We start from the raw sequence: 27967 nt of genomic DNA, 5'->3' as shown, positions 1-27967 counted from the left end.
TCAAACCAACGACTGAGAACACTCTTGCATGGGCAACGACATGTGAACGAGATCAGTGGGGTCATGCAAAAGCTGGGCATCTTCAGTCCCTAGCTCCAGCCTATCCAGATCACTTCTTCACTGCCATTGGCACCAACTCACGTGCATGAAAACACTGGAACATATCCTCATCCTCGTGTGTAGCAGCTATCAGTTTGGAGGGCTACAAAAGATGGTTTACTTGTGGTCATGCCTAGCAAAGGTGAATTTGTAAGAGCAAAAAGGACCCCACTTGCTTATGTAACCGCTAGCATGTATGGCTACAATCAGTGAAGCTCCTCTCAACCCCCAAGCCCCACTTCTACATGGCCATGCATGGCCACCCCTAGTGTACCACCCCAAAAAGCCAAGTGTCAGTCTTCTCAATTCTTCATCTTTTGATCTTAAAAATTTAATTTTCAAAATTTCCATTTTCAAATAATTTTCCAAAATTCCAATTTTCAAATTTAATTTTTAAAAATTCCATTATAAAATAATTCTTCAAAATTTCAATTTTCAAATAATTTTCAAAACTTCAATTTCCAAATTTAATCTTCAAAACTTCAATTTTCAAATAATTTTCAAAACATCAATTTCCAATTAATCTTCAAAATTTCAATTTTCTAATATTTTTCAAAACTTCAATTTCTAAATCTAATTTTCAAAATTCTAGTTTTCAAAACTTCAATTTCCAGATTTAATTTTCAAATCTTCAATTTCCAAATTTAATCTTCAAAACTTCAATTTCTAAATTTAATTTTCAAAATTCCAATTTTCCAAACTTCAATTTTCAGATTTAATCTTCGAAACTTCAATTTTCAAATAATTTTCAAAACTTCAATTTTTAAATAATTTTTAAAACTTCAATTTCTAAATTTAATTTTCAAAATTCCAATTTTCAATTTCTAGATTTAATTTTCAAAACTTTAATCGGAAAATAATTTTCAAAACTCCAATTTTCAAATAATTTTCAAAACTCTAATTTTCAAATAATTTTAATTGCACTCCGGTTTTCAAAGTATTTTTCACACTACCCCGTTTTTTTTTTTTTTTAAATAATTTTAAGTCCTCAATTTCCCTTCCCTTCTTAAGGATCAGGGTCACAAAAAATCCTGTTTTTTATAATAAACTTGTTGTTGTTTTCTTCTAGGTAAGCACCTTCACAAATTTTCTTTAATCTTTAAATAATTTTCGATTTTCTCGATTTTTAATAAGCATGAATGAATTTTTCATAATTCCAAAATAATGGAATTTGTGGGATTAATTCATGCAAAAGTAATTTGGGATTTGGTGGGGGCCCAACATCCATAATATTTTCTTTGAAAATAATTCAAGTGAAGTGCATGATTGATATTGTTTGATCTTGACTAGTTTTGTGTGAGATATTTTACATTTGTCATTATGTAGCACCTTATTTCCATGATAACACGTTCTTATTTGCTGCTAAGGTACGCTCCTACTCCTACTTCATATATTTATTCGTTCTCATGCTCGATTTGTTTATTTATTTGATCATTTCATTGGTATCCATTGATTTCCTTATCAATTGTCACACTTGCCTCATCTTATTTAGTAGAGACCTTATTATAGGGCTTAGAGGGGTGCTACGGCTCACCACCGTACCTTTCCAATAGGTTACCTGACCCCTGGACCCGACTTTGGTTTTTCACATATTGTTTTTTCCAAATAAGCAGTCACACTTAGGGTTTTCTTTCTTATTTTGTTTTTCCTTAAAAAAAAAAAATAAAACAAAGATAAGTGGCGACTCCAAGTCATTTAAAAAAAAAAAAAATCAAATTTTCACCAAATAAAATAAAAAAGCGAGTCACACCGTCGAGTAGGAACGCACGTGAAAAACGCATGTCCATAGGTAGTATTTTTTATTAAGGAAAGATTTGGTGTTAAACTTTCACTCTATACTTTGTTTAAATTTAAAATATTAAGTATAAGATTAAAATTAATTAAATTAAATTTTGATTTATAATTCTAATTTTATTTTATATAATAAAAAGGGATTTAGTATACTTCTCCAAAATCTACCCATTTTATTACTATTTTATATTAATTAACATAATTTAATTATAATTATTAAATAATTATATGTGGATTTATGATTAAAAATAAATTACCTTTACCTTAAAAATATCTCATAATTAGTTAATGAAAACTATTTATGGCATGTTGAGTAAAATGCTAAAAAGGAAAAAAAATTAAAAAAAAACATTCTTAGTTGGAAGACATGGAAAATAAGATAAAAAGAAAAAAAAAAACAAAATACTATGGAAAATTTCAAAAAGTTAAAGTTAATATTTGGAAAAAGTGGGTTTTGACTCGTTGCTTTAAACAAAAATATAGAAAAAGGAACATCAAATTTTATTAATAAGGTTAATCTTCATCCATATTTTTTTTATAAGTCAAATAATTATCTCCTGAAATAAATTCTCTAATATCCTCAAGTGATAAATAAAAATCTTTATAATTCCATAGTTAATAATGATTTTATATCCTATATTATATAAATTCACTCATTTTCTCATTTGTTTTCAATAAAATTGAATAAAAATTTTTGTTAGTTGACATCAATGATAAAATAATAAAGTTTAAAATTAAAACTAAAATACTTAAAAATTCAATACAATTAAAACCAAAAAACATAAAAATTAAATACAATTATAAATAAAAAATTAAAAAAATAAAATTTACTCTTCTCATATTTTCAACTCTTTCTCGATATCTATAAAAAAAACTTTTTTTCAAAAAAATAAAATTGACTCCTATCGTTCCAACTCTTTCTCGACATTTATAAAAAGACTTCAAAAAGTTTTATTTTTTTTATAGATGTAGAGAAAGAGTTGGAAATATGATAGGAGTTAATTTTATTTTTTAAATTTTAATTTTTTTTATTTTTAATTGTATTTAATTTTTAAGTATTTTATTTTAATTTTTAGATTTTCTTATTTTTATTATTGATGTCAATTAAAAAAATTTTTATTCAATTTTATTTAAAAAAAAATGAGAAGATGGGTGAATTTATATAATATAGGATATAAAATCATTATTAATTAGAGAATTATAAGTATTTTTTTATTACTTAAGGATGTTCGAGACTTCTTCCACAATAATTTGTATCTCATATTATATAATAAAAAATTATAATATATTAATTTATAAGATATTTTTATCAAATTAAAACGATAAATTATTTTTTTTTTGATAATTTATTTAATATTATCCAGTAAAACAGTATTTTAGGAAATAATTATCTGACTTTGGAAAAAAGTATATATATATTAAAATATTTTTAAATGGACATAGGTATAACTAATTTATAAAAGTTAAGTTCTTTTTTCTATATATATATATATATATATATATATATATATTTATATATTAAATTAGTAAGTCAAAACCCAAATTTCTATTAAACCTTATAATATCTAAATTAAATTTTTATAAATAATATGGAATAAGAAAATCAATGAAGATAAATTGTGGAGTAAAATACTGAAATAAAAGAGAAAAAAAATCTTATATAACCTAAGGACCTTTTTGACAATGGTTTTCAAGAACAATTTTCTATTCTCTAAAAAAAAAAAAAACAAGAAAACATTATTTGGTAATTAGAAACTACTTTTTGTTTTATGTTCTTAAGAACATATAATAGAGTGTTTTCAGAAAACATATTTTAGTTGTTTTCTATTATTTTCACTTGTTTTTTAAAGACTGTTTTAGAAAATAATTATATAAGGATGTAAAATGAATGAAAATAAAATACTAGATACAAAAAATATTTTTAAAAATATTAAAAGTAGGTTAAAAACATTTCAGGTTTCCAAACAAACTTTTGTTCTACAAAACATTAGAGAACAATTTTTAAAAACTATTTTTCAGAACAATTTTGAAAAATAGGACCTAAATAGCTCATGATAAATATTAAGAATAATGTATTTCATCATGATTTTTTTTATCAAAATTATTTAAATAAATAAATTTTTATTTTTTATTTTTATTAACCAATTAAATGGAGTTTATTTAGAATTCTAATTTTATTATAATAAATAATGAAAAAGGAAAAAAATTTAATTTCAATATAAATTAATTAAAAATAGAATCTGATGAATGTAATTCCAATAAATAAACCATATGAGTTTTTTTTTTTTTTTTAAAGATTAATTTTATTACAAGAAGGAACTAATAATAAAAATTTTAATCTATTGGAACTTCCAATAAAAATTTGATCAGTGAAAAACATGATTTGGACTTGACAGTGATTTGAGACCTGGTAAGTCAGCTAGAAATCAGCGTGCCAATTATGCCTGAAATTTGAGATGGCCCATGCATTAATAACCTTTACCAGGAAGCAACATGCACATGTTGGGATGGGAAGACTTCTAAATATGTTTCAAAGCTGCTACATATTGAATTAAAATGTTTCATCACGTTCATTAACATCCAAACAGCCAAACCTTTTTCTTCTCTTAATTTTGTTTAATCCAATTGTAGACCCCTTTTGAAGTGAGGGGGGCTCGGGAGAACTTTTTTCTCATTTTCACGGCATTTGTGGAAGAAAGGGGGGGGGGGGGGGGGGGGGGGGACCTCCATGCACGAGACAAGCCGCACATGCAACTGGCCGAAGGCAAGGCTGGCCATGAAAGTGGTTAGGGTCTCCTATACTTGCTGATGAGGGAAAAGGAGAGTGGGTTGGAGGGAGATATTTTTGGGGGGGATTATTTTTTCTAAGGTTTGTTTTTGGTTGGAGAGATTACGAGAGAGAGGGAGTTACCGAAGGAGCAAGGAGAGATAGTTTGAGGGAGGTTACTAGAGAGGAAGATAGAGTTGCAGGGAGGCAAAGGAAACGCTCTCAGGTATGATTTCGTGGACTTTTTTTATTTTTTTATTTTATGTTATTGCATTTATTATTATTATTTCTGGTTATTGTTTGTTTGGCTTGGATATGAGATTTTTGGTGGAAGCTTTGCATTTGTTAGTGTTGTCCTCGGGTCTATTTTGATGCCACCACTTGGTTTTCAAGCTCAACGGTGCTTGTTTTGGATTGTTCGCTTTTTTTTATGCATCATTCTCTGTCCCGAATCCCTTTCTCTCACTCCTTGGAGCTTGTCGCAACTAATGTATCTCTGGAGTTTTTCGTTTTGGGCTGCCCTGCTTGAGAAACTTCAAGATGCTCCGATATTTGAGGACCATATATGTATGCAGCCTTTCATCTTGAAGGTCTCTCTCTCTCTCTCTCTCTCTCTCTCTCTCTCTCTCACTTTCTCTTTCTACACCACATGCCTTTCAAACCCACCAATCACACCCATTTTCCATACCCACTAAGCCTATTTGCCATGCATGACCATGCATGGCCACGTTATGCCCGCCATGCCCATTTCCTACTCGTGCCCATCGTCCATACCGCACCATCTCATCACCTCTCCACATGCCATGCATGGCCATACTAATCCTCACATCTCGTTTCTCTCTCTATATCTTCATACTCCCACATGTTCATCTCTCCATTTCATGATTCATGTCCCCATTCTCATGTAAACCTGGCCATCATTCCTATACCCATAACCCTCATCTTCATTCCCATGCAAATGTTCACCACACCACATCCATCTCCAACCCTCCACCCTTCATACCCGTTTTCTCACCACCTCACCCATCCTAACCATCCATGCATATGCTTTCTTTAAATATCCACATACCCATCACCACAATTTCTCTCTCTAAACCTTCACATGCCCCCACCATCTTTTCTCTCTTTACCTTCTACCACTCATCCCACTACCCATAACCCTCATCTTCATTCCCATGCAAATGTTCACCACACCACATCCATCTCCAACCCTCCACCCTCCATACCCGTTTTCTTACCACCCCACCCATCCTAACCATCCATGCATATGGTCTCTTTAAATATCCACATACCCATCACCACTATTTCTCTCTCTAAACCTTCACATACCCATTACCTCATTTTCTATCTCTACACCACGCCATGCATCCATTCCACTCTCCATGCTCTCTCATGCATGCCCATTACTCACATACCCGAAAAAACCGTGTCTCTCCCTACACATGAGGCATCTTTAGTGCACTCTCCATCAACATAAGAGGGTCTCCAGGGAATGGGGTTGAAGGAAGGATCTGTTAGAGTGGTTGGACCCGGATGAAAGGCCCAAGAAGATAGTGAAATGGATTTGGGCTTAAGTTGGGGCACTAGGCCCAAGTTTGTGATGGAGTTTGGGTTTTGGGTTTGTCTATGATGGTATTGGATTTGGGCTTAAGTTGGAGCACCAAGCCCAAGTTGGTGATAAAGATGGATGCCTTGGGCTTGCCCATGGTAAGGACTTTGGGCCTGAGTAAGAGCCCAGGTCCAAGCATGTTGGTGGAGGGCCTCATGCCCCCTATGCTAGCCACCCTCATGGCCCAAGTCTATGTTGAGTTAGCCCATTTGGCTACTTCATTTCTAAATAAGTTTTAAATCTCTAATCTTAGTAAATTATTAACTTATTCATTCATTTTTATTTTTTTTATCTTGTTTTATTTTCACCAATTTAGTTAGCTCAACTTAAAGACAATTAAAAGACAAATCATTAAGGTTGAATTTCCTTTTCAAGACTTAAAACAATCCGTATCTTATCTCCCTTTCTTGAGTTAAGTCTAATCACCATATATGAAATTTTTTATAATTAACTTATGTTGGTCTCGATGAACTTACTACATTCTAAACTTTAAAATCCCATTTTCAAAACCTAGGTCCTTAAGCAATCCTTCAAAAATCCCATGTTTTAATTTAATTTTTCAATCCTAAAAAAAAGAAGAAAAAATTCTACAATTCGTTTAAATCTTGCTTTCATCAATTAGAATTATCATCCCATATTTATCTAATTATTTAAAGTCTAATCCTTCAAGAATCCCATGTTTTAATTTAATTTTTCAATCTTAAAAATTCTACAATTCATTCAAATCTTATTTTCTTCAATTAGAATTATTATCTCATATTCATCTATTTATTTAAAGTCTAATCCTTCAAAAATCTCATGTCTTAATTTAATTTTTTCCAATCCTAAAAATTCTACAATTCATTTAAATCTTATTTTCATCAATTAGAATCATCATCCCATATTCATCTATTTATTTAAAGTCTAATCCTTAAAAAATCCCATGTCTTAATTTAATTTTTCAATCCTAAAAATTCTACAATTCGTTTAAATCTTATTTTCGTCAATTAGAATTATTATCCCGTATTTATCTAGTTATTTAAAGTCTAATCCTTAAAAAATCCCATGTCTTAATTTAATTTTTCAATGATTCGTTTAAATCTTACTTTCATCAATTAGAATTATCATCCCATATTTATCTAGTTATTTAAAGTCTAATCCTTCAAAAATCTCACGTCTTAATTTAAATTTTCAATCCTAAAACTTCTACAATTCGTTTAAATTTTATTTTCATCAATTAGAATCATTATCCCATATTTATTTAAGGTCCAATTCTTCAAAAATCCAAATTTAATTTTCCATCTTAAAAATCCTACTATTCATTTTCTATTCGTTTAAAATATTTTTTTCGTTAAGTAGCATTATTATTCCATATTTATCTATTTATTCTAATCATTAAAGTTTAATTCTTCAAAACTCGACTTCCAAATCTAATTCCCCATCTCAAAAGCTCCACCATTCGTATTCCGCCGTTTAATGATAATTCTCGTTATTAATGTTATCCTATTCACTTACTTATTCAGTTATTTATATACCAAAGATCTCATCTCTAAATAAATTCTTATGTTTTCAATCACTAAATTCACATCTTCAATCTCTAAAATTCCATATTTCACAATTATTTACCTAATTTTTATTATTTCACCATCCTTATTATTCCATTCCTTTACTTATTCACTCACCCGCTTATCCTCTCATTTGAAATCCCGAACTCTCAAATCATTTTCAAGTTTCCAATCGCGTTCAAATTTAATTTCTAAAAATTCTTATTCTCACATTAAATATCTGAAAGTCTGATCTTCAAATAAACTCTAAAACTCCAAATTTTAAGTAACCTTCAAGACTTCAATTTTTCAAATAAATTTCAAAAAATCCGATTTTCTCTCAAATGGTTTTAATTCCATTCTGGTTTTCAAACAATCTTCTGCTCCTCTTGATTTCAATAAGCATGAATGAATTTTTCATAATTCTGGAATAATGGGATCTATGACATTAAGTCATGCAAAATAAACGGGTTTTGGTGGGGGCCCAACATAAGTGAATTTATAATTGATTGATTGTTTGATTGATTTAATTGGCATGCATGATTGATGTTATTCTGCTCTATGACATGCTCGAAATTATTTCTTAATTGTGCATTAACCTCACTTTTTGATAAGCTTATTGTGGCTCGTCGCCCAGGTACGTATCTATTCCCATTCTGGTCTTTCTATATACATGTTTTGATTCTCATATGTGCATGATAGTTCCAGGTATTCATTATTTTCCTCATCAATTGCCACATCAGCTCCATTTTATTAGCAGGGACCCATTTCTAGGGACTTAGAGGGGTGCTATGGTCTTTACCGTACCTTCCCAACAAGTAACCTGACCCCCGATCCCGATTCAGTTTTTCATAGACTACCTTTTCCAAAAATAAGGAGTCACACTTAAGGTTTTTCTTTCTTATTTTGTTTACCCTTTAAAAATAAAAAAAAATAAGTGGCGACTCCAAGTCATTTTCTTAACCAATAAAAATCATTTTTCAAATAAAATAAAAATCGAGCTCGCCATCGAGTGGAAAACGCATGAGCTGAAAATACGGGGTCCACACCAACCTTCTCAACAGGTATTCAACCTGAACTTCCTTGGTAAGTGGCATGATCCAGTCTCCGTACAGATTGGCAACTAACCTTGGTTTTCTCTTATATGCTAGATCAGACCCATCATCTCCCTCTCCTATGCTTCTCACCTCCTGCCCAAATGCTTTGGCCTTCTCTTCTACCCTCTTCTTGATTGCTGCTTCCACTGCTTCATAGGTCAACAATGCCATGAGTTTATCCCTATCCTGTCACACCAAGAACAAATGGATATTGTAGTCAGAAAATACAGTGGTGCCATGGCAGAAAGAAAGATAAATGAGACCACAAAAGACACATAGGAGTTATACTTGCTCTCTGATGGCAACCTCATACACATTCGAGGATTCTATTAATTTAACCTCTCCTATAAATTTTTCGTAGTGAATCCTCTTTGAGAGGGCCTACAGCCAAAAATGAGGAAGAAATGGGAGTTTGACATATGTATAAACTGTAAGGGGCACAAAAACCTTCCATGTGGTAAAAAACTACTACAAATAAATTAGTTCACTGAAGGCATAGCCTCACAGCACATGCACATGTGAATGGTTTTATGTAATGGGAAAGAATTAGTTGAACCGTATACTTATAGGCAATTTGTGTCGCACACAGCAGCTGATCCATGATTACCATCATCTCTAGCTTTAACCAACCTTGGAAGGAGATTTTTGAAATACATATTCCAAACCTTATTGTTTAGATTGACTGAATCAGCACAAGAATGCAGGAACTTTTTGCAAATCAGAAAAATTACAATCAGTTAATGAACCAATAACTAGGCACAAATGTCAATAAAATTTTTCATCTTAAGCTCTTCCGAGATAGGAAGGTTTATTGTGTTTGGAAACGAAAGCTGACATACCACTTGTTGAGAAAACCGAAGCTCTAGTATCACTTGTTGGAAAAATTACAATACCAAACACACTAAGAAAAATAAAGTAAATTGAATAAAACAAGTACATGGTTCCATCTAATTTACTAATTAATAAATTTAAAAAATACAAACTCAATCTTTCTCAACCTTTCTCAACCTAAAACTCAATACCCTATATGTATCTCTCTTCACTCTTTGCTTTTTTTTTTTACATTTTTCTAAAAATTCTGTGTAAAACCATATATTTATAGAGTTCTATGAGCTAACCCTTAATCATTAGTTTTCTAATCCTAGTCAAACTAAAAATGTAATGTACCCAAACACAAACTCTAACGATACTAAAAATAAAAAATAAATATATAGTTTGAGTTAAATACCAACAACTTTTATCTTGACTAAAATTCTCTCAATTTTATGCAATTAATAAGAATAAACTTATGTCAAATACAACCTCTTGTCGAACTTGACTCAAGAAGCCATCTTTGCCTTCTTCATAACTTTATTACTTTTTCAATTAGTCTCATCTTTGTGTTAAGGAGTACTTTAATTAACTGATAACAAAGTCTTGATAATTTTGGTGTGAAGACTCTTCATGACTTTCCAACTTCATAACTTTACCTAAAATTGTCTTCCTAATCAAGGTATATAAAATTTCCAACTTTTTCTTCTTCATAGCTATCAAAGCACCTTTATTAATATTCATAATACCAATTTTTTTTTTTTTTGTAGAAAAATCATAGCTCAAAATGTCCAAAGCTCTCAAAGAGATTGAACTCCTCAATTTAGGAACATGTTTACCATTACTCAATGTCCTTACAATGCCATTAAATATCTTCACTTTCACCTTCACGGTACTAATCTCAATGGCTTTAGAGCTTGAATCATTACCCATTAGAAAAATACTAGCATCACATTCTTTATAGGTATCAAGTCACTCCTTACATGGGCATATATGAAAATAACATCCAAACTCCAAATCCAAGAGTCAACAAATTTTTCATCAACTATAATAGAAAGAAAATCTTCTTCCTTATTAAATTCTTCATCAATAATGTTAGTAGAATTTGTCTTAGAATTAAAGATTTTTCTTTGTTTCTAGGTACTTTGTCAATTCTTCATAATACCTTCTGATACATCCCTTTTTGTGGTAGTAGTAACATTTCACATCTTTCTAGAAATGTGATTGGGAACAACCATATCTATTATTACAATATCTCCTTTGTGATTTACTCCTATCATGATGTGATTCAAAATTCATCACAAGAGTTTGTCCAATATAAGATGAACTACTTGGGTGCTTAATATTTTGTCTGGAGATGAGCACTGGACACATAATCTATAATCAATGTCTTCTTTTCAACTAAAAGCATAGTCACTTGATTTTGGTGGGGATGCCAATAAAATTTATTAATAAATTTCATAAATCCAAACTCCAAGTTTCTTAACCTCTCTCTACCTAAAACCCTCTACACTTGTCTCTTTGTGTAGTCGTTGCTTATTACTATTATTTTTTATGATTTTCTTTAGAAATCCCATGTAAAACCCTTACATTTATAGAGTTTTATACCTAACCCTAAACTTATAGTTTCTTAATCTTAATCAAAATAAATAATGTAATTTACTCAAATACAAATTCTACATGTATTGACTCTCCTAAAAAAAGAATTAAATAATTTGAGTCAAATACCAACATATTGTATTGAACAAGATGAAATTTTATTTACAGTTTTCAGTTAAAAATATATGGGCAAGTTTCATTTGCTTAAAGAAAAGCCAAAAGCAAGAGACATGAACTAGAGATAACTGGTCATAACTTCAATTTAGGTTTCAATCACATATTACAAGGTACTAAGCCTATCTTAATTGCGTTATCGAAATGCTACAGATTTCACCCATATTTGAATTTTCCAATTAGTCGCATGCATTGAACCAATATTCTATTATATATCAATTGAGCTACAACAACATATATATTGAAATTTTGGCACACAACAATTGTCAACATGTTCAACAAACAACTTCAAACATTAATGCTAAAGCGAAATTTGAATAATGACTCTCTTGTACATAATATAATGATAGGTTCTAGCAAATATTCAAACGATAAAGTGAATTGTTTTCTCTTCATGTGAGAAAGTACCACAAGCTTTTGATAACAAATGATTACCTTCTTCAATTGATAAACTTCAAATGCTTAAATAAGCAAAGCCACGTACAAATAAACCGAAATAAAAGGAAACAAGAAACCAACAACTGGATGCAAACACACATAAAACAACTCGTGTAAATACACGTAAAACAGAACATAACTGCATGAAATAAAAGTGACATAAATAATGAAACTACTGAAAACCCATTACACAACTACTGAAGACCCATTCGCAATTGAAGACCCAATCCTACTCTCCACTTTCCACATGATTAAATGGTTACGTTTATTGCCTGCTACGTTGCATGCATGCTGCATGCAACGATCTTTCACATACAGGCTCAACCCAAATATTTGGGATTCGAATTATGACCTCTCCCAGATCGTCGTGGCTTATCAATACCTCCCCCAACAAGCGGATCCTTGTCCTCAAGGTCCAGACTCAGAAACATCTCCTGTAGCGTGCCTGTTGGCTCCCATGTCGCTTCCTCGGCTAGAAGATGTTTCCATTTTACTAAACTTTCTTTGATAAGCAGTGTTGTTTGCTGATTCATGCCCAACTGGTGTATGTCCTGTTGATTGGTGTTCAATCAACTAGTGTGCCTTGATTTCGGTCCTCAGACGGGAGTAATCAACAAAATTTATAAACCTATTTCACCATGTACTAGGGTAGCATTAGCTAGCATAGCATAGTGGCTTTAGGATTGTTAACTGGGATGGGATTTCAAATTACAACTAATATTAGTTCAAAACTAAATTGGTGTTTTTTCTTTTCAAGGTTAGCTTTAAAAGAAAACATAAAGATGTTTGAAAAGATTGGTTTTTAAGTGAAACCAATAGTAAAGTAATGGAAATTACTTACAAAGAAAAGTGCTTCTTGGAGTTTTTAGATCACTAGGCTCAGGTTCCTTATACAAAAAGGGAGTTCTAGTCACTTGAATCTTTTCCTCGCATTGGGGATTTAACATATAGTTATTTCCCAAACCGGTGTAATACAGATGTTTCCCCTTAATGGATTCAAACACTAATTCTCTGTCACTGAATCATCTTGCAATGGTTCATACCTTTCACCTAGTATTGGCCATTCAAGGTGATCCTTAACCTTGGATTACCCGTCAAAAGCTCACAAGAGATAACTAATGGATGTCTCCTTGGGGTCCAAAAGCTTACCAAGTGTTGGCTATTCTAGAAAATCCTACATTTAAACCATCTCCCAAAGGCTCTCAAGAGATAAACTAGTGTATCTCAATGGACGGAGACCACTTGCCTTACCAAGTGTTGGCCCAGGTGATTTTAAGGCATTTTAAGTTAACTAAAAAGATAAAAACCATTAATGAGTCATACTTCCTCTTCATTAAAAGCTGAAACAACAAAACTTCCATTTTTTCATTCGGAACCTTACCCAGCTTCCTTCACTCCAAGAAACAAAAAGCCTAGCCACTCATCCTCTAAGAAAACATCCTTAGAGTTTGTTTGGCTAGTGAGAAAAATACAATCAAAATGAGTAGGTAAGGCAGAGCAAAGCTCTGTGTATTACTTTCTTCAAAACTATACAAAAGTTAGTCTCTGAGAAAAACTCCCGAGAGCTCTTTTAAAATGAAACTACAATAGATTATACAGAAAGGTTATTCACCCTTCCTTCTTACTTCCTAACTAAGAAATCCTATGATTGGTGGATTACAAGGAGAAAATAGGGATTTAAACAAAAAATATCTGAAGAAAAAATCTAACAGAGTTGGTTGCAAATATCTAGGATTACACAGGTGGATTTTGCAAGTTGAAACATGACTTGCGAAAATTTCGCAAGTTGAAATGGTCCATTTCGCAAGTTGAACTTTGATTTCGCAAGTTGAATTTGTGATTTCGCAACTTGAGAAATTGTTTTTCAGCTTGGTGCGGTTGTCTTCCAATGGCCATAACTTCTTCATTTCAGCTTTGATTTGCACACTGTTTGAAGCGTTGGACTCCTGACTTCCTAGGCTTCGAAACGATATATAGTATGTATAAAATGGACTCCAGAAAGTGCTCAAAATGTGTCCTAAGCTGCTCTCCTCTTGAATTTCTTCATGTTAGATTTCTCTCTCTATTTTTCCTCCTTGCATTCTTGATTAACTTTGGAAAAGGACTACGAAGCTTCAAAACTTAGTTTCTTCATGTAAATGAGCTTCCATTTGCTTTGCCATGGACTATACAAAGCTCTCCCTCAATCTTGGATTGCTTTGGTGATAAAAAAGCTATCAAAAACACTAAAACTTAACACAATTTGATTAGAAACGATTGCAAGGGTCCTTAACATGTCAATTGAGTTAAAATGTAATAACTACTACTCAAAAGTGTTTAAAAGAGTTAATTACAAACTATAAAATAACACTTTTTGAGTAGTAATCATTTGCTTGATCTTGTGGTAGTCTAAAATAGTTTGTAGCTCTAAAATGAATACCCCTTCATCGGTGGATGGTGGTAACTCGACTCATTTGGTCTCAACCATCTCCCCGTTGACCTGGTATTGTTTAAGTGTTGATACATGAAACACTGGATAAATGCGTGCCTCTTTTGGTAGCTGTAATTTGTATACGATAGATCCGAATTTCTCGAGAATCTGGTAGGGTTCATAAAAACGGCTAACAAGTTTCTGGTGGACTCGTTTGAAGACCGTTTGCTGACGATATGGATGTAGCTTCAAAAGCACCCAGTCACCAATGTTGAACGCAATGTCCCTTCTCTTTTGATCTGCCAACTGCTTCATTCGGTTCACTGATCTTTCTAAGTTGGCCTTCAATTATCGTAGTAGTTCATCTCGACTCATGAGTTGTTGGTCGACTTCGTGTATTGGTGAAAGACCAACATTGTACGTAGGAATGGAGGGTGGTAACCTTCCATACAATGCTTGAAAATGGGTCATCCCTATCGAAATATGGTATGTTGTGTTATACCAATATTCGGCCTAAGGTAAGTAGGAACACCATTTTGGTGGCCATTGATGAATGAAACACCATAGATACTGTTCAACGCAATGATTGATGACTTCCGTTTGGCCATCCATCTGCGGGTGGTATGTAGAACTGATCAACATTTTGGTGCCCGACATATTGAAAAATTCTTGCTAGAAGTTGCTAATGAAGATCAAGTCTTGATCGCCAATAATGGACTTGGGCATCTCGTGGAGCTTGATAATGCCTTCCACAAATTTTTTTGCCACATTTTTTGCAGTAAAAGGATGACTTAAAGTAAGAAAATGTGCGGACTTACTAAATATGTCGACAACCACCATGATGGTATCCCTTCCTTACAAGACCGATAATCCTTCAATAAAATCTAAGGTGATGTCGTCTCATACTTGGCATGGAATTGACAGTGGCTGAAGAAGCCCAGTTGGAGCCAATGTCTTGGTCTTTATCTTCTAGCAAATGTCACACCCCTTGACATAGTTTTGCATTGCTCTATGCATCCCAGGCCAATACAACTGTTGTCCCAGCTTGTTGAATGTATGTAAGACGCCCAAATGACCCCCCACCTTGGTGTCATGCATTTTGTGTAGCAGCTTAGCCCTTAAGAGTTCATCGTTTGGAACGATGACCCTCCCCTTGTATAGTAGTAGCCCTTAACACCATATATATTAGGTTGCTCTGTGTCCACACGACCCATTGACTGAATGTATTAGTCCTTCTTTGAAGCTTATTTAATTTCTTCCCATAAACTAACCTGTAGAAAGAAAATATGGTGAAGAATGGGGCTACCTTGCTTGCGTGAGAAAACATCGACTGTAGAGTTTTCATGGCCCGGTCGGTAAATAATTTTTTAGTCGTAGCCCAAGAGCTTAGCAACCCATTTTTGTTGCTTCGGGGTTGCTATTCTCTGTTCCAAAAAATACTTGAGACTACATTGGTTAGTTTGAATATAGAATTTTTTACCTAGCAGGTACGACCGCCACATGCGTATGGCTTCGACGATAGCTAACACCTCTTTAGCATATGTCGACCAAGATTTCTTGGTCACTCCAAGCGCTCGACTCATGTACACCACTGGTTTTCCTTGTTGGGTTAGGATCGCTCCAATTCCTTCCCCAGACGCATCCATTTCGATAGTAAAGGCCTCGTTGAAGTTAGGCATGGCCAATGTAGGAGTGGTCATCATGGCTTGTTTGAGAGCAAGAAAGGTGTCTTCAGCTTCCTCATGCCATCCAAAATGACCTTTTTTGAGAAGATTGGTGAGTGGTCGAGCTATAATGCCATAGTTCTGGACGAACTTTCGGTAATACTCTGTCAAACCTAAAAACCCACGTAGTTCTGAAATGATAGTAGGCCGAGACCAAGTTACCATAGTAGCAATCCTACTTTCGTCCACCTTGACGTGTGCCCCAGATATTCCAGTTCTTGTTGCCTAAATGCACACTTGCTAGATTTGACAAAGAATTTGTGATGCCTCAATATTTCAAAGGTCTGTTTTACATGTACTAAATGCGTGTCCCAATTGGAACTATAGATCAAAATGTCATAAAATAAAACTAATATAAATTTGAGGAGATGATGACGGAAGATAGAGTTCATGATAGCTTGAAATGTAGAGAGTGCATTACATAAGCCAAATGGCATAACCAAGTATTCATAATGCCTATTATGTGTTCGGAAAGTAGTTTTATGGACATCACGTGGATTTACTCGTACTTGATGGTACCCTACCCTCAGATCTAGCTTAGTAAAGTAGGAAGCATTGTAGAGTTCGTCCAACATATCCTCAACTTTGGGGATTAGAAATCGGTCTTTAATGGTTGTGGCATTGAGTGCGTGGTAATCTGCGCAAAAACGTCAGTTCCTGTTTTTTTATTTTTTTCAACAGCAAAACGGGTGATGAAAAAAGGCTAGTGCTAGGTCGAAGAAGCCCTGACCTCAACATATCTTAGATTTGCTTCTCTATCTCGTTCTTTTGATAATGTGCGTGTCTCTAAGGTCGAACATTAATCGGCTCAGTTTTTTCTTTAAGAGTGATGTCATGGTCAACCTTTTGTGTTGGTGGTAAGCTCATGGGCTCTGTGAATAGATAAAAAAATTCCTACAATATTTCATGCATGCTTGGATGAATATTTCCTTATAGTTTCGTTTGAGCGACCTGGAAGCATAATGCAAACAACACTTGGTTTGGGCGAATTTCCTTGGATAACTCTTTTAATGATGCTGCTCGAATGTCTTGCCCGTCTATACCAAGCAATCTCCTAGTCTGGTTTTCCCACAAAAATTCCATGGTCAAATGTTTCCAATTGCAAACCATAGAGCCAAGTAACTCGAGCCATTGAATCCCCAACACTATGTCCAACCCTGTGAGAGGTAAGAAGTAAAGAGTTAAGGAAAAAGAAGTGCCTTGAAGATCCATTTGTACCTCCTTAAACTGCCATTGGCATCTGAGATGTTCTCCATTGGCAACTCGAACGGTTAGGGTTTCCGTTGGCACCATCGGTAATCGCAACAGGTTGGCCAGATACTCATTAATAAAATTATGAGTTGACCCGCTATTGATCAATATAATGACGTAGTGGGCACCGATTCAAGCAACTACTTGCATGGTCTTGGGCGCGGACCATCCCGTTAATGCATACAATGTAATCTCTAGTTCGTGAAACTCCTCCTGGTTTTCTTCCGCATGTTGTTCTTTGGTGACGTCGTCGTAGATAATGTTAGTTTCCATCCTCGTGTCCCTCTAACATGAGTATCCAAGGCCCTTGACATTTATGTCCTGCGGTAAAACGTTCATTACAATTAAAACATTAACTTTGGAGATATTGCTGCTGCATTTTCTCCCAACTCAGTCGCCGAACCGGGGCAACAGGTGTTATAACTGCTACTCGACTTGCTAGTGGAAGAACTAGGGGAGCTCGCATTGGTGGTGTAGGTCGTGTGAACCTCCTTTGTCTCACTAGTTGGTCATCTCTCATCATTGAGAAGCGGATAACATTTTTTAATGTCTACGGTTGAAACATGTTAATCCCGTCTGATATCTCCATCCTTAAACCACCCATGAATGTTCCCACAAGAGCCTTTTGTGTCCAGCCTCTGACCTGATTGCCTAATTGTTCAAATTCCCATTGGTATTCACGTAGGGAGCCCGTCTGCCTGATTCGTGAAAGAGCTTCGTCAAAATCTTTGCAATCCGAATGCCCAAAGCGTGTCCCTAGTTCATTTTCAAAATCTACCCATGAGATGACTCGTCCTTCCTCTTTGAATGTCATGCGGATCCATTACCACCACTGGTTAGTCTCTCCTTCCAAGTGGTAAGAGGCCAAAGAAACTTTTTAAGCTTCGAGAGTATTATGAAATTCAAAAAATTGGTTGACATGATTGAAACACTTTGTCGGCTCATCTCTGGAGAATTGAGGAAACTCCAGTTTTGCCATTTTGGAGGATACAACAAGTTGTCCCATATTGTGGCCTTCATGATTTGGATTACCATGGTTTGGAGGCTCCTGGTTTGCAAGGAGTACATCAAAGAGATGGTTGAGAGTTTCTTCCAAATGTCGTAGCCTGTCACCATGCTAAGCTCCATCTGGTGTAGCCCATCTTGCACTTCACTGAGCCCAGTCTCCAACTGTTCAATACACTCTTTATTGGTTCCTATAATAGCCTGGCTCTAATACCAATGATAGGTCCCAACAAATATTCAAACGATAAAGTGAATTGTTTTCTCTTCGGGTGAGAAAGGACCACAAGCTTTTAATAACAATTTATTACTTTCTTCAATTGATAAACTTTGGCTGCTTAATTAAGCAAAACCACGCACAAATAAACCGAAATAAAAGGAAACGAGAAACCAACAACTGGATGCAAACACACATAAAACAACTCGTGCAAATACACATAAAACAGAACATAACTGCATGAAATAAAAGTGACGTAAATAACACAACTACTAAAGACCCATCATGCAACTATTGAAGACCCATTCACAATTGAAGGCCCAATCATGCTCTCCACTTTCCACATGCTTAAATGGTTTTGTCTACGGCCTGCTACGTTGCATGCAACGATCTTTCATGTACAGGCTCAACCCAAATATTTGGGATTCGGCTTATGGCCGCTCCCGGATCATCATGGCTTATCATATTATTTCATAGGAGCCCTCAACTGACTCCCATCATATTTTGATTTGCAACTCTAAGCATTTTTATGCAATACTTCAACAAATATGTGCATTTCAAGATTTAAAAAAAAAAAAAAAGCTTTGCATTTCTACTTTATTTATTGTTACGGTGGTTTCTCCACTCTCCATAATACAACACCAAACTGTTGTTCAAAGACAATCACCAAATACCTATTTACCCATGAAATATAGAATATACCAAACTATCAAAGAAAACCAAAATATTCACTTCATCTCAAGAGAAAGCATGCTACATAATAGGTCAATTCCATGAAACATAAGCAAGTAATGGGAATGTTACATAAATGAGGATTATAGTGTCTTTCTTGTATTAGTAGCTACCTAAGGGTATTGCAAAGGATGAAACATTGGCTTAGATAATTCAGCTAAGAAGAAAGGATGGTCATCTAAACTATTATATCTACCCATCTAACTTGCAAAGAAAAGCCAATTAGAAAAAATAAAAATAAAAATTGAGATATCAACATTTCTATAGCACTTTTGACATTAGGAAGAAACTAAAAAACCTAAGCATGAAGCCTTTCAGTTTCCTTGACCATGAACTCAACCAAAGAGCCATGAAACCCATTTGAGGAGAACACATCATGGTCAAATGTGTATGCATTGTAACAATATTGAGCTAACCCTTAACAAATGGTTTACTAATCATAGTCAAACTAAAAAATGTAATGCATTCAAACACAATTCTTTACAATCTAGAAATGTATCAAGACTTAAAGAGACAATTCTAGTGGAATGGGATGAAGAGAGATATTGCTCAGTATGTAGCCAACTGTCAGACTTGTCAATAAGTGAAGGTTGAACATCAGAGGCCTGGAGGGTTGTTGCAACCTTTACCTATACCTGAGTGGAAGTGGGATCATATCACTATGGACTTTGTGATAGAGTGATGGACTCTTGGTAGCTTAGCTTTAAAGGCGTATCAACAAAATTTATACCTTAAATACTATTACTAAAGTAGCCAAGCTACTATAGCATAGTGGTTCTAGGATCGTTCACTGGGAAGGGTTTTCGCAAACACAAGTGATATTCAAATTAAGAAAATAGGTGATTTTCTTATGGATGTTAGCTTTAAAAGAAGATGTAAATGTTTTAGAGAGATTTAAACTAATTTAAGCTAACATTAAAGAATAAAATGAAAGGGTGTAAAAACAAGTTTCTCAAAGATAGGATAGCTATGCTCTGGCTCTTATGCAAATTGGAAATCTCAGGATAGGCTCCTCGCGTTGGGGTTGCAACTATGGTGATGCTTGCTTCCCGAACCGGTATGGATTTAGCAAATCAAGTTTTAATCCTTTCAAATGGCAAAACAGATGGTAGTGAATTTCATCAATGGTTATTCACCTTAGACTTCCTTTGAATGGCTCGTAAGAGATAACTAATAGTCTAAAGCTAAAAGCTTACCAAATATTGGCAACTCAAAGTCATTCCAGGTGATAAACTCACCTTTCAATGGCCATTGAAATTGGTTCTAACGGATTAATGCAAAACTTGGAATTGAAAACCTCACCTTCCAATAGCTTGTAGGAGATAACTAATGGATAGAAATTCAAAAGCTTATCAAGTATTGGCCGTTGGAAGTTGTCCAAAGGAAATAAAAACCAAACTTTGCATTAATGAACCATTAATGAAAAACGACTACCTTACCTTCCAGGTGCGAGAAATTTCCATGGGATTGTATCCAAGCCATCACATAACATCCATACTTTGAGAAACTTAAAAGGTTTTAGCCTCTCATCCTTGGGGATTTCATCCACCAAGGATGTTTGGCTACTAAGAAAATGAGAAAGAAAAGAGAAAAGAAGCGTATGAACAAAAGTGCTCTTATAACTTATAAGGTTATAGGTTACAAGATGATGTTTGTCTAAGGCTCTTCACCTTTATTTAAAGACAATAACAAGCTAAATTACAAGAGCTATTACAAAAGCAACCTTTTCATTGGTTGATTACAAGGGTAAAATAGGTATTTACAAAGCTAAAAATCAAGCAAAATATCTTGGAGAACCGACAGTGGAATATCATCAACAGCGTCTCAAAACAGGGGATTTCAAAGGCATTTTCGCAAGGTGCCTAAATCCACCTTGCGAAATTTCGCAAGATGGTTCTTCATGAATTTGAGCTTCCAAAAGCTTTGCCATGAACTATATACAGCTCTCCCTCATTCTTGGATTGCTTTGGTGTAGCTAAAAGCTATCAAAAACACCAAAACTTAACACAATTTGATTAGAAACGATTGCAAGGGTCCTTAACATGTCAATTGAGTTAAAAGGTAATAATTACTACTCAAGGGTGTTTAAAAGAGCTAATTACAAGCTACAAAATAGCATGTTTTGAGTAGTAATCATAGAGTTTCCAAGAGCTAGAATCAAGAAAAATGGAGTTTGGGAGATTGTGGATCGTCTTACTAAGTCAACTCATTTTCTAACCATGAAGACTACTAGCTCCATGAACTCTCTGGCTAAGTTGTATATATAGGGGATTGTGAGATTGCATTGGATACCTTTGTCTATAGTGTTTGATAGGGACCCTAGGTTTACTTCTCAGTTTTGGCAGAGTTTATAAAGGGTTATGGTCACCCAATTGAATTTTAGCACCATTTTCACCCTCAAACAAATGGTCAGTCAGAAAGTGTGATCCAGATTTTAGAAAACATGTTAAGGGCTTGTGTTTTGGACTTTAGAGGGAATTGGGCATACTACTTACCTTTGACAGAGTTTGCTTATAACAACAGTTACCAATCTAGCATTGGCATGACACCTTATGAAACACTTTATGGGACACCTTGTAGATCGCCCTTGTGTTGGACAGAGTTAGGTGAGAGTCATTTGTTAGGACCTGAGATTGTCCAAGAGACTATAGAAAAGATACAACTCATCAAGGAAAAGCTTAAGACTGCTCAAGATAGACAGAAAAGCCATGCAGACCAAAGGAGAAGGCCCTTGGAGTTTGAGGAAGAGGATAGGGTATTTATAAAAGTGTCCTTGAAGAGGCATATTTCGATTTAGGAAAAAAAGAAAGTTAGCCCCTAGATTTGTGGAACCATTTCAAATCAATAAGAGAGTTGGCCCAGTGGCATACAAGTTAATATTGCCTCAACAGTTGTCCCACGCACATGATGTCTTCCATGTGTCGATGTTAAGGCCTCCAAATCCAATTTGGGTAGTTGACTTGCAAGATGTTTAGATTAGCGAAGATACTTCTTATTTGGAGAAACATTTGCAAATTTTGGAAGTTGCATAGCATAGATTTAGGAACAAGGTGATTCCTGCAGTCAAAGTGTGGTGGCAACACAATGAGATGGAAGAAGCCACTTGGGAACCCGAAGAAGAAATGAGACAAAAATATCTGCAACTCTTCTATAATTTTTTAGGTAAGCTCGTTTAAATTTTGAGATGAAATTTCTTTTAGGGGTAGGATGTAATAACTGGGTATTTTAGGGCACGTTAGAATTTCAAGTTTGAAAAGTCTTCTATTAGACGGTTGTTGAAAAGTAAAAAAAAAAAAAAATGATTGGAGAACACGTGTCAATTTTGGATTGGCGAAATTCAAAATATTTTATTAGTCAATTAAGCGAGTTGAATTTTTTGTGCCACGTCAGCTTTGTGGTAGAAAATTTCTTAGGATCATAGAAATTGAAATTTTCTAAATATGAAAAGTGAAAAAAAAAAAAACAAAAAATGAAAAAAATGAAGAATGAAATAATTAAAATTAATTAGAACTAATTAATTAAAAATTAAATTAATTTGCTTAATAATAAATTAGAGAAAATTAAAATTTTTGGGTTGGTGTTTGATAATTTATTTTGTGTGTTGTTTAAAAAAATGAATTAAGAAAATTGAGAAAAGAAAAAAACTAAATTAATATATATATGTGTGTGTGTGTGTGTGTGTGTGTGTGTGTGTGTGTGTGTGTATGTGTGTATGTATAAGTGGAGTGCACTGTGCGGTGGTCTTTTAAAAGAATAAAAGAAATAAAAAGAATAGAAGGAGAAAAGTTACAGAATGGTGGAGAGTGTTGGCGATTGTGAAAGAGAAAAAGCGTCATCTACCTTTGGTCAACCGTTTCAATAGCCAACGAGCTCTTTTTTGCGTGAAATTTTGAGGAAAAGTTCTACTTGATTGTGGAAAATAATTGTGTTTGATTGTTGGAATTATTAGGATTGTTGAGAAATAAGGGAATGTTGGTGGAAATTATTCTTAATTAATATTTGAATTATTGGAAATTTATTTGATTGTTTTTGGTGATTTTATTGTGGAGAAATAATTATATTTGATTATTGGCATTATTGGGGTTGTTGGAAAATTATGGAATTTTGGTATACTTGTAATTTTAATGATATTTGGACTAGTTGGAATTTTATTTGATGTTTGTGATATTTGTGAATGAGGATAATTAGCCTAATTGCATTTCATTTGTATCATGGTTGTGTGAAGGAAAATAAAAACTATGAAAAATGCATGAAATGGAAAATAAATAAATAAATAAAATAGTAATGAAAAGTAAAGGCTCTTGCAAGGTGAATTAAGAAGGGAGTGAGATCCCTAGAGTGAAAGACCTAAAAATCTACCCCGAAAAGACTCCAAATGGGGAGTGTATTTGGGTATGGATGTGTATCATTCGGTGAAAGCCCGAGAATGACAGTGCATTGTATGATTGTGTGTCACATATCCACATGTATTTTATTTAATTTTTATAATTATAGAAATTAAAATGTTTGGGTTGATCAATTATGGTGGAATGTTTATTTTGTATTCACTTGAACCTTAGTAATCCCAATTAACCTCTTGGGTATAAGGCACTCTACTGAGCAATGTGGAATGCTCACCCTTTCTTTTTTAAATCTTTTTAGATGTAGATGTAGCTCATGTTGATCAGCAAATGAGATAGAGAGGGCTTCGGGATGCCCAAGAGATTTTGGATCAGCCTAGTGGATTGTAGTGTATTTGTTATGTTGGTTTATTTTGAAACTTGTATTAGCAAACATTGAAACTATATATTTGTAATGAGACTTTATTATCATTAATTTGCTAAACTGTGAACTCTTATTTCTACACTTTAATGATAATTATTATATCTTGTTGTTCTTAAGTAATGGTTAGTATATTGATAAATTGGAATGTTAGTTGAAGGAAGCTCTAGTGTGATTTATGTTTAGAAAAAAAAAATTCAGAGCATTTTGGTTGACTGTCGACGTGGATTAAGAGGAACCCTTAAGGTCAAACCTTTGACCTGGAGTCATGGGCCAAATTTTAGGTTGCTCGGAATTTAGGTCATGAGAGAAACCATGTGAAATGAGGTCGACATGGGCATAAGGAAAGAATTATGTGGCGTTGGCTTTTTCCAGGTGCACGATGGGGTGCTTACTAAACATGTGGAGTTAATCTGCATATTTGCTCTCCCACCATTGCCGACAACTGTGGATGACGAGGACGTAGTTTCCATATGAAAATATATTATTTCTCTTTCCCTGTACTCTTACTTTTTTACTCTCCCATTTTGATCTTCAAGTGTCATATTTATTTCACCTTTTTAATTTCTTTTCTAAATTAATATTTTTATCAGTTCATTTTTTATTAAAAAAAATTGAAAAAGGAAAGCAAAATAGACATATTAATAAATTTTAGTTTTATCTTTTTAATTTTAAATTTTTTTAAATTTAATTTAATTTTTATATTTTATAATTGAGTAAATTAAATTTTAAGTAAAAACAAATATTTTATATAATTTAAATTTATTTTTAGTTTTATTTTTATTTTTATTTTTTATTTCGTTATTAATAATATAACATTTAGTAACATTGTTGAAAGTAATTAATAAAACTTTCATTAAAATTTAATATTAATAATAGCATTTTTTAAATATAATTTTCATACATTTGAAAGAGAGCAATAATTTTTATATATTTTAGAAGTTTCATAGGATTTATATTGTTATTATATTGAAATCATTTAAAAAATAATTTTAGTATTGTCATTTTAAATTGTATTTTGAAAAATAATTTAAAGTTATATATTGAAATAAATTTTTCCAATAAAGATTTTACTTTACATGTTGGGTTTAATTTATTTATTTTTATCATTTTAAAAAATAAATCACTATAGAATTAAAAGCCTAATGAAAAAAAAATAAAAAATAGGATGTATTGTAAATGATACAACATAGTCACATAGTATAAATTTATTTTATAAGATTTCCATATCCTTTAAATATTTTTGGCATTATGATAAAATCACATCCTTCAACTCAATTATAAATATTTGTTAACCTTTGAACTGAATTTTACACATTTTGTGGACCGCCTGACATTTGAGCGGCAGAGTAAACGCTTGATGTTCGAGTGACGACCTAGACACCTGATGTCTAAGGGGCGGACTAGACGTCATTTACACCCAAAAGTCAATGTCAATTAATTGTTACACATAATCCTAGACATTGGCAAGCTAAATGGACAGTCAGCTACACGGTCCGAGATTTTGGCACGATAGTCAGCAAATGACACTAGTTAGTTGTCCTTACTTGATGTGATTGCCCAGTCCGTGCCGCAATAACGACGTTGATTGTCCTATCAAGACTCGATTTCCCTTGCGCAATCATCATTATAAGATAAGGAGGGTCCCATTAGCTCTATATAAACCCCTTAAAAAACACAAACAAAGTACATACGCTCATTCTCTCTCATAAAAATAGTTAGAGCTATCTTCATCTGGGGTGTGCCCGAACCACCCGTCCGGACATCCTTCTATACAAGGAAGAAGTTTGTCTGACTCCAGTGAAGCTGGATGGAATCCTCAAGAAACACGAACAAGGGAAGAAGTCCACCTAACTCTAGTGAAGCTGGACGGACTCGACTTTAATTGGCTCGACACCAACATTAACGTCGTTTATGGAAATGACTAAGGATGTCAACACCCTCTAGAAGTCGATCGTTAGCTATGGGTGGCGAAGACTACTTTGCTTGGCCTGAAAAGATGGAGAGACGCTAACGAGAGAATAATCGGTAGATATAGTCTCTACTCTGCCAAACGAAGTGACTCAAACAAGAGAATGAAGATTTGTGGGCACAAATGTTAGCATTGAACCTTTCTCAAAGTCGACACCCTCAAAGCCAACAAACAACCTCAAGACGGACTGATGAGGCATTTTTTCTCCGGAACACAGAGTTCTCCTATGGAAATTGCACGACACGGTTTGGGAAAGAGCTTTCGCCAGCTCGTAGCTGGATGAAGGCATCGACTCTACCTAGACATCAATGAAGAGAAGACGCGTTAGAAGGTCACGTTTGTTAGATGCGATGCAAGCCCGATTGGGACCTCAGACACCAGACATGGAAGGGCAACCATGCATATCAGAAACCCTGAAGGCCCATCTAGATCCTCTAACCGCAGTAGTTATGTCGAAATGACCCTCTCAGCCATCAAGGCAATAGCAAGCTAGGGCATCGACTATCCGAGCTTCGTTCAGCTCTATTAGTCGACGGTTGGATGACATGCTCTCCACGCCATTCGACCCTCATATTATTAACTATGAGTCATCTAGGGGGTTCATAATGCTAAAATTCATGATGTACGATATAATAAGTGATCCATTCAATCACACCTTGCACTTCAGGTAGCTCATGACCCTTGATATAGGGAATAATACACTAATGTGCAAGGTCTTTTCCGCCAGCCTACATGACCAAGCTCTTTCTTGGTTCCACCGTCTCCCGTTGAATTTCATGAACACTTTTCGGGATATATTGGAAGCCTATGTGGCTACTACTTATGTTCTGCTTGCCATAAGCAGAATATAAGAATCCTGCAGAACATCAAGCTGCAGGAGAACGAGTTGCTCAAAGACTTTACGAAGCGGTTCAGGCAAGTTGTGCTCCAAGTGGAATCCTGCAGTATGGATGTCATCATGTAGATCTTCATGCGAAACATTGGCTCGAACACGCCATTTTTTGAGTCTCTCGCAAAGAAGTTGCCTACAACGATGGATGACCTGTTCAGGCGAGCAAACAAATACTCCATGCTCGAAAACGATGTCCGGGCAGTTACTCAATAGGTCTTGGTCACCATTTGTCCGACCAAGGATGACGAGGTAGGAAGTTCTAAGCCCTTGAACCAATTGAGGCAAACTAGCAAAGGGTAGGCTGGCCAACAATAACAGAATCAGGTGAGACTAACCCCCCTCAATATCTCATATGAGAGACTCCTCCCGATGATCCGTGATCTGTCCAACTTTAGATGGCTAGAGTCGATCAAAACAGATCCAGCTAGATAGGATTGGAATAAAAGGTGCTCATTTCATAAGGATCATAACCATACCACCGAGCAATACAATAGTCTCCAATATTTGGTGGAGAAACTAATCAAAGCCAGACACCTAAAACTGTATGTTCTCACAACTAGCAGGCAAAGAAAGACAATGCAAGAGGCAACCGTCCAAGCTTCTACATCTCCAACAGCTTCCAAAGTTGTCATCAACTACATACATGGAGGCCCTGTAGACGATAGATACAATTCTAAGCAGCAAAAAGGAATGTTGCTCTGTGCAGCCTCTATAAGAGAGTGGGTTAACTCCGTTCAACGTAACTTTTCGGAAGGGAGTGTGCTCCTCATTGACGGCATAGTTACATTCTCTCTAGTATGTGCTAACCAAGTATTACAATCGTATGAAGATGCCCTAGTCTTGACACTAGGGTAGGCTGATTCAACGTGAGAAGTGTCCTAGTTAATCCGGGTAACTCAGCTAACCTCTTGCAAATGTTAGTCTTCAAGCAGATGGGCTACTCACCATCTACCTTAAAGAACCTAGGGCATTTGCTGTCCGAATTCAATGGAGCTACGATGACTTCTCCGGGTGACATTGTGCTGCTCATCCAAGCTGGCCCAATCACCCTGAACGTGCAATTCTCAGTGGTCGACGATTTGTCCCCATACAATGTCAT

The 27967-nt window shown here is 34.5% G+C and overlaps 1 pseudogene; it reads right to left on the bottom strand.

Moving 5' to 3' along the window:
• On the bottom strand, positions 1-27967 carry LOC117920536 (annotated as a pseudogene).

The sequence above is a fragment of the Vitis riparia genome, chromosome 1, assembly GCF_004353265.1.
Source record: "Vitis riparia cultivar Riparia Gloire de Montpellier isolate 1030 chromosome 1, EGFV_Vit.rip_1.0, whole genome shotgun sequence".
In the NCBI taxonomy this organism is placed as follows: domain Eukaryota; kingdom Viridiplantae; phylum Streptophyta; class Magnoliopsida; order Vitales; family Vitaceae; genus Vitis; species Vitis riparia.
The sequence above is the reverse complement of the archived record's forward strand: the minus strand, read 5'-3'. Positions and strand labels throughout refer to the sequence as shown.